General features: G+C 35.1%; 1 long non-coding RNA gene across 1 annotated transcript; it reads left to right on the plus strand.

Annotated features, from left to right (window-relative positions):
* Positions 1-526: 526 nt before the first annotated feature.
* On the plus strand, positions 527-6,239 carry LOC149805075 (uncharacterized). Its single transcript, XR_016414770.1, has 2 exons — positions 527-577; positions 1,598-6,239. It is a non-coding gene; the product is annotated as an uncharacterized LOC149805075 (long non-coding RNA).
* The last annotated feature ends 2,626 nt before the right edge of the window (positions 6,240-8,865 follow it).

Raw genomic sequence — 8,865 nt, forward strand, 5'->3', positions numbered from 1 at the left:
ATTGCCAAAACCATACCAGCAGTTATTTTGTTGCAATGAAACTCAGACACTCAATTTGTCATCAAAGATATTGTTAGATTCCACTTATGTAACTGGAAAATTTACATTTTCTCTAAAGATCCAAATGAACCTCTACTCTTTTCTCTCTTTTTTATATCTAATCAACAGCCTTGAGGCAGTCACTAAAAATGTATTACTTTTAAAAGAAAGCAGCCAATCACAGCTGTACTAGACAATATCAAAACACTTGTCAGACACTTGAAAGACTCAATTTAAGCCTCTTCATCAACTTCCATTAACACACTACCATATGCACTAAGAAGTACCCTGAAAAGAATATTTGAATTTAAACTTGTCCAAATTTTGTCAAGCCAATATGAAAGTCATTAAATCTGTAAAATTCAAATTGAAAAAAAATCCAATGTACATTTTAAAATGTACCCTAATTTTAACTGTTCTGTGTTGTAACAATTATTATTTTGGGAGTTGACTCTTATATGGGTAGCAGCAGTAGTACATGGTAACAGACAAGCAGGAGCCATGAGGGAGAGACACATGGGGAGGTCATATTACCCAGGTAATCCTTTGTATTGGTTATTCCCTTGATGTGATTATATATAGAAGTTTTATACTGAGTGCTTGCTGAATATGTCATTTCTTTCCCCAGTGAGAGTTCCTTGACTTCATTTTCCCCAATGAAAATCAGACTTCATACAAGTTTGTAATATGGGCTTGATTATTCTCCTGAAGGGAAGCCTGTAAACTCTTCCTTCAACTAAGCTGATGTATTCCATTTATTACAGGCCAAGAGTGTTAGGCCAAGATTTGTCATCATGTAAAGTTTACAAGCAGTATTAAGTTCTAACCTCTTTGCCTGTAAAGCATCAGAAGTGTGAGCCATCTTCAAGTTGGCAAAGTCATTTTCTTACAAAATTACATGCAAGGAAGGGCAATAGTAACTACTTGATGTTTATAATAATGTACAACGAATTCATGAATTTTGGATCCAAGGAGCACAAGTCTGCCAGTGGCAGTAAAAGGCACTAGCTGTAAATATACATAAATAAAATTACTTATTCTTTAGTACATTTAGATCTTCAAAAAGCATAACCCCCCATAATGGTCACCTCTCTTAAATAACAATGTATCATATCTATGCAGGTTCTGATTTCCCCTTATCTTTATTACATCTAATTAAACCCCTCCTAAAAATCAACCCCCACCCTCCATTCCCAGACAAAATTTATTCTTCCTGTTGGTGGCTGCCTAAGCAAGATTGCTCTGTAGTAAATTTCTGCAAAAGTTAAAAATTCCACTCAGTTGATATCTTTGGAGAAATTTCAACTCTGCACTATAAACCTGAACATTATTTTCCACTTTGAAATGACATAATAGTGCGATCCTGTCCAAAAATGTCTATCTGATACATGCATGAGCTTCAGACACCATTAAAATCACAATATCCTACATACATGTAACAGCTGGTTACCCCTTACACCACTACATAATAATGAGATGATCTGAAAGCTGTTATGTTCATTTCATCCTGCATCTTTCATTCTTCTACATTTATTTATGCATGTTTCAAATCTTGCAGAGAAAGACCAACAGTAAAGATAAATAAGATGGAAACAACGACTGGACATTGATATAAAGTGATGCAACATGTATATTCACTGTATACACAAAATAGTATAAACAAGAAGCTGGCCATGTCTGCTTGTCAAGCCATCGCCCCCACTACACCCTGAGCTTCAATGATGAGGGCATAAACAGTCCCTCAAGGCAACTAACACTTAAATAACCAAAGGAATTTCCAGGAATACAGAAATAGAACCATTTCTTCTTCCCATTAACTAGTGAGTGAGGAAACCATCTGATACTCTTGAGCAATGACAAGATTTTTAAGATGGTCAGCATTGCAGTCATACTGGACCTAAGCAATCTTTGAGTGATATTATCATCCATTCAGGAGTTGAAACGAGATTTTCAAGATAGGCATCATAGTTGCAATATTGGATTTATGATCAGCTCCATTTTCATTTAAGACCAGCTATATTCTGTAAGAAATCTTTCAGTGAAAATACTATGTTGATATGACCATCTATTAAGAAGTAGCAATAAAAAGATTTTCAAGATGATCACCTTGCCCACCATGTTGGAGGTTAGATCAGCAACATTTCCATTTATTGGCAACTAAACATCATAAGAAGTCTCCAGGTGAAAATCCCATGTCAATATTACTTTCAATTTAGGAAAAATAGTGATAAAAAGACTTGAAGAAGGCTGATGTGGTAGCCAGACTTGATGTCAAATTGGCATCATTTTCATTTATAGTACAAGTCACATGGGTCATCTATGTGCATTTGCTCATTTTAAAATTAATATAAATTTTTCTTTTAAATTTTAACACTCATTTTCTTTAACCAAAGTCTACTCAATCCATGATTATTGAATACTCTGCACCTTAACTATCATCAAGAAACTTCCAGACGAAAATTATCAATCTCTGTGGTCTTTCACAATGGTGGCTATGTGCTAAACCAAGGTCAAGAAAAGGGCACTTTGAGTGGAATCATCACAGGATAGGGTAGTATGAATTTGTTTATCAATATGTGTAGCTTTCATTGTGACATAACAATGCACAACATTCAATCCAGATTGTACTGGATCACACCTTAAGGTTCATTTCATCCATAAATGTCTAGGTACTTTAACATTGATTTTGCCCTATGCACTTCTTGAGGCATCTAATTAATGACCTTCCAAAGGAATGTGGATGTATAAGAAATGAAGTGAATACTTGCCACTTAAAGGTATGTAAAATCAAATTCTAAAAAAAGACACCCATTACTTAAATAGTCTGTGTTGAATGCCTATATGACCTGTGTGACTTTTACTATAGAATAATCAGTTATCATAAGGGGTCTTATGATGAAAACCCCATGTTGATATGACCACTAGTTAAGGAGGAGTAGCAAATAGCAAGATTTTCAAGATGGCCACCATAGCTGTCATATTGAAGGTCAGCTCAGCACATTTTCATTTTGAACCAACAATACATCATAAGAGGTCTTCTAGTGAAAAGCCCATGCTGACCTGACCATCTGTTCAGGATGAGCTGGGATAGCAAGATTTTCAAAAGGGTCACCCTGATGGCCATGCTGAATATCAGGACAGCACCATTTTCATTTATGGCAAACTAGACCAATCACCAATGTGCGTGCAAAATTTCATGGCAATCCTCCCTTTGGTTTAGGAGGAGCAGCAATAAGGAACTTAATTGTGCAAAGAGTATATGGACTGTGGACAACAGGCGATCCCATAAGTTTTTCTGGCAGGCAGAGCTAGCTCAGCATTTAACTCCAAGGCTAATCTTGGATCAACAATAACAAAATCTGACTGTTCAGATCTAGTGAGACAAAAAGAAATAACTTATAATAAAATTCCAAGAGCTAGTCATGCATTTATGAGGACAAAATTTGTTCAAGTTGAAAACTGAAAATTAAGAGTTGTTTATCATTACAATAGTAATCAGAATTAGAGAAGCAACTGGAAGTGCAAGTATATTGCAATCTTCTGCAGATTTTTTCCTGCATGTCAATTTTTGGTGCCTTCAGCCTGCTAAAAATATCTACAAGCCATAAATACTTAACATCTGTTTTTGACATTAGTGTATTTCAACTGAGGACTCACTATCTTATCAGCAAACTTTAAATTATTTCTTTACAATTGAATAGTGATGAATGGAGATGCCTCTTTGAAAGCATGAAACTGAAAACTTGAAACATTATAGTACCTTAAAACAACAAGTCCTTACATTTACACATCAATTTTTTTGCCTAGATTATGAGACATGAAAAAGGCTACAAACATTACCATTTGGAAACAATTCTTTTCTTCAGCTATATCTCTTCTTACATCTTATACAAGAGCCACTAAGTGTGAATATTTAAAACAAATTGTCATTGAAAAAAGCATAGAAAGAAAGAAATTTCCTCCCCAAAATTACAAATTACATAGTATTTCTAGGACCAAAGATTCTATTTCCTAGGAACTACCAAGCAGTTCAGAGACAGTACTTTCTTTGTATAATACGCCTACATGATTAAAACTTCAAAATTAATCAGGATCGTGCATTTCAAGAGCAAAGGCTGCTTAAGTTTTATATTTAATAAAGTAAGCTAAAAGGGATTACTAGGTAATTGTGAGTCAATCTGAGTAAATACCATATATATTCACTCTTAAGCAATAGGACTTGTGGTAATGTAGATTTTTTTTGTGTCATACAGAGGTATGTCATCTGAATATGACTTCAGTCATGCATCTGAAGAGCTGTGTGATGAGAAAATGTACAGAGAGATTTAACTAGCATCATCTAATTCATGACATCTGCAATTTGACAAGGTACTACTCCTTGACCTGAAAAGATGGAGGAATGGCAAGAATGACGATACACCAGCAAATTTTGCACACAAAACATCATCCATATTCTTTCATTTGCATACATTTTTGTAATCCTAAAAAACTTTGAAACCAAATGTTTTCCATCTTTGGTAATACCTTACCATCTTTGCCTTCGATTGATCTAAAAATACCATATATACTCGCTTATAAGATGAGTCCAACTGCAAACTGCACAGAACCAGATCTGCAAGGACCAGCTGATCTGGGTCTGTGCAGTTTGTTAGGAGTAGTCAGTAGAACAAACAGCATAGATCCTGATCTGCAGGTGCTTTATGCTATGGCAGATCTTGATCTTTGTTGTATGAAATTAGACTAAACTTATAAGCTAGTACATATGGCAACTTGCATGGTATGTATGGTCGATGAAATAAAAGCCTTTAATGGACACATGTGCCCACACATGGGACAGAATTTCAATTTCATAACAAAGTGATCCATCTTAGCTTTTCCAAAAATGTCATGCTTATTTTAATTTACTTTAGGAGCATCAGATCAGATGAAATTTATTTCCATATGAACGGAGATAGTTCTTCATTAGTACTATGTACAAAACTAACCTTTTCTGGTTCAGAAAAAGATGTAATAAGACAACAATGGGATTTCTGTCATAAAAATTCTCAGCATCATTGAAAATATCCAAATTATGTTGTGATTTTGTGATAACAGCAACATGAAAGAACCAATGTTACTCATATATGTTAACTTCCCATTTAAGAGGGGTTTCCTACCTATACTAAGTGTGATCAGAAGTTATTTCGAAAGGATTAAATATATGCATGGATTATAGCTGAATTATAGTGGCATGAAAGAAGTCGGTATGGATTTGGTATTTAAGTTCATTAAGATATATAAGCATGTATTTTATCTCCCAATTCTACAACACCAAAGTCTAAACAACCGAAATGTCACCTACAATTCAATAATGGATGGAAACAGGAATATCAACGGTTGGAATCATGTTCAGAGGGACATGAATATGCATTGTACCATTCCTGTAAAGTAAATTTTACAAACTTTCAAATTCTACCCAGATACTGCTAATCTTGAGCAGTCAGCAACCTGAATCTAACACAAGCCAGAAACAATGTAGACTTCTTGGTGGACTCAGCAGAGGTCATTCAATCTGCTGCATCACCTCTTACCTGCTAAGATGAATAATGATAAGGACGGCCAAAAGTATAATCCAGGCAATGATCTACTTGTGCTACATATAAGGACATTACGAAAGGCAACTATGACAGAACTGAGATGAAATAATAAGCATGTTTTAATATACTCTATATACTCACTTATAAATTGAATCAAACTTCATACAACAAAGATCCTGATCTGCCTTAGAATAATGCACCTGCAGATCAGGGTCTTGACTTATTTGTTCTACTGATTACTCCTAACAAACTGCACAGATCCAGATTTGCTGGCACATTATGTGCTGGCAGATCAGGTTCTGTGCAGTCTGCAGTTGGACTCATCTTATAAGCAAGTATATATGGTAGAAAAGGGAAATTTGTTTTCAATTTTGTCTAATTGTTTGCCAAAAATGCCCCTGATCTCAAGTAAAAATTCCTGACCAAATTTTGCAACTCTGTTATCCTTATATGCTTACTGTGCTAAACACTAAGGTCAATATATGAAAACAGTAATCATTAATTTGTTGGATACGTAACAGAATGCCATTTTAGCTTTATCACAAGTGAGACACATTAGAGGACTCTCCAAATTAATAATCACCAACTTGTAAAATTTAAATTGATATAAATTGGTTTTACATCCTTGCTTTACAGTTTCCTTGAGTCAACATTCATAATCTGAGCCATTTAAGTTTTCATGTTCTTTGTTACATCCATGAATCTGTGTGTGTGTGTGTGTGTGTGTGTGTGTGTGTGTGATATGGGTTTTTAATGTAGCTTTAACAATTTTTCAGTCATATCACTACGATGTCTGCAGTGTGGCAGTTTATAGTGATGTCTAGCACTGGGGCATCATGCCGTAGACATGTAGCATGATGTCCCACCCAGTCACATTATCCTGACACCAGGCTGACCAGTCCTAACACTAACCTCTTAATGCTGAGCATCAAGTGAGTCAGCTGTTAGTACCATTTATTTAAAAATCTTTGGCATGACTCGGCCAGGGTTTGAATCCACAACCTCCCACATCAGAGGTGGATGCTCTAACATTACATCCATGAAAGTGTTTTACTTTTCCATTAGACAATTTTGAAAAAAATTATATCATCTAATACACATACTGTGTAATGGGTCATTTTTTTCCCCTCCATTTGCTTTTATTGTTACAGATAAGTTATTGCCTTTCATATGTTTGTTTTGTTTAAGAAATGTTATGTGAAACCCACTTACACTCGATGACTCCATGGAGTGGGGACAGTGGGGTAAATCTTACATCACAGTTACCCAATATGTCTATAACATAATGTTTTACTTGATCACTCAATGGAGTGGGGACAGTGGGATACATGTTACATTGTATGTGTCCAATATGCCCATAACATAATGTTTTACTTGATCACTCCGTGGAGTGGGGACAGTGGGATACATGTTACATTGTATGTGTCCAATTTGCCCATAACATAATGTTTTACTTGATCACTCCATGGAGTGGGGACAGTGGGATACATGTTACATTGTATGTGTCCAATATGCTCATAACATAATGTTTTACTTGATCACACCATGGAGTGGGAACAGTGGGGTACAATATGCCCATAACTGTTTTTTTTTTAAATGGCTTATGGTTGTATAAAATTATTCCTTTCTAATCCTTCTGTAGTAAATAGAAATCACAGTCTGACAGTTCTTACTATCTTCTCACCATGTACCATTGCCTAGATGATGCATGATGAGATCAAGACTGGATAGCAGTGATGAACTAATTTAGAGTTTGCAAAAATGTGCATAAAATGCCAAGAATTTTTAATTTTGGATGCAAGAAAATTTCATTACCTGAATCTTCATTGCACAAACATCTTTCAAAATGAGTCAAAATCATTATAAAGTGATTAGTCAAAATCAGCTAGGGTAGACATTATTAGATAAGAAGATTCAAAAACCCATTAATTGTCCGCATTTTATTGTAGGTTTGACCAAATGACCAATAACATGTGTGTGCTTTGGAACCTCACATTAATCAGCACCATTCAACACAATGCATTAAATCTTTCCATGATGTTTGGAGCAGTAACATTAGACAGTCAGTCTTGATGCCAGTATTATACTTAACAGTTATGGTGTCATATTATACAACATCATAAAATAGACTTTCAGTCTTGACACCATTATATTTAATGGCAATGACAGAGGATTCCAATTGATAAACTTATGGCCTAATGATAATATTAAAAGTTCCAAATCATCAACATTTGATCGAAAAGGTCAACTTCAAGTATAAAAATTCATTATACCTAATAGCAATGACTAATGTATCCGAATGATCCCAGTCACAAATAATTTTAACACAAAGACAACAGATGCCCAAGGAACCTCATATCATCAGAGACTGGAACTTCTCTGCATTATTCCCTACAATAAAAAGAGTTTTGCTTCTCAAAGAAACAAGAAGACCCATGGAATAGACATCAAATTAGCTGCTTATCAGTCTTTTGTATCTTTGTTATCAAATGTGTCCTTTTCTGATGGCAACCTTACACACTTTTGTTGGTACAAAATGCAAGGCAACAGATGAGCTGGATTCTGGTAAGACTGGCTGACGACAGCAATTAGGTAGTGGCTCTAATTCTGATATAAAAAAAGAGTAGTTACAAATGGGGACTATTTTAATTATCGAAGATTTATGGACTGAATCAAGGAACCTGACATTCATATGGGTCATTCATATTGGTTATGGATAGAATGACACAGTGAATATTGTACCGTATATATTGGTGTATAAGTTAGGTCCAGCTGCAAACAGTGTAGACCATGATCTGCAATGACATAATGATCATTGATTACACCTAAGCAACTGCAAATACCAAAATCTACCATCACACTATGCTCATTGATTACTCCTAAGCAAATGCAAATACCAAAATCTGCCATGACATTATGCATAATGATTACTCCTAAGCAAATGCAAATGCCAAAATCTGCCAATGCTTTATGCACATTGATTACTCCTAAGCAACTGCAAATACCAAAATCTGCTAATGCACATTGATTACTCCTAAGCAACTGCAAATACCAAAATCTGCCATCACACTATGCTCATTGATTATTCCTAAGCAAATGCAAATACCAAAATCTGCCATGACATTATGCACAATCATTACTCCTAAGCAACTGCAAATACCAAAATCTGCTAATGCACATTGATTACTCCTAAGCAACTGCAACAACCAAAATCTGCTAATGCTTTATGCACATTGATTATTCCTAAGCA

The sequence above is a fragment of the Sinohyriopsis cumingii genome, chromosome 2 (assembly GCF_028554795.1).
Source record: "Sinohyriopsis cumingii isolate HCF-2022 chromosome 2, ASM2855479v2, whole genome shotgun sequence".
Taxonomy (NCBI): Eukaryota; Metazoa; Mollusca; class Bivalvia; order Unionida; family Unionidae; genus Sinohyriopsis; species Sinohyriopsis cumingii.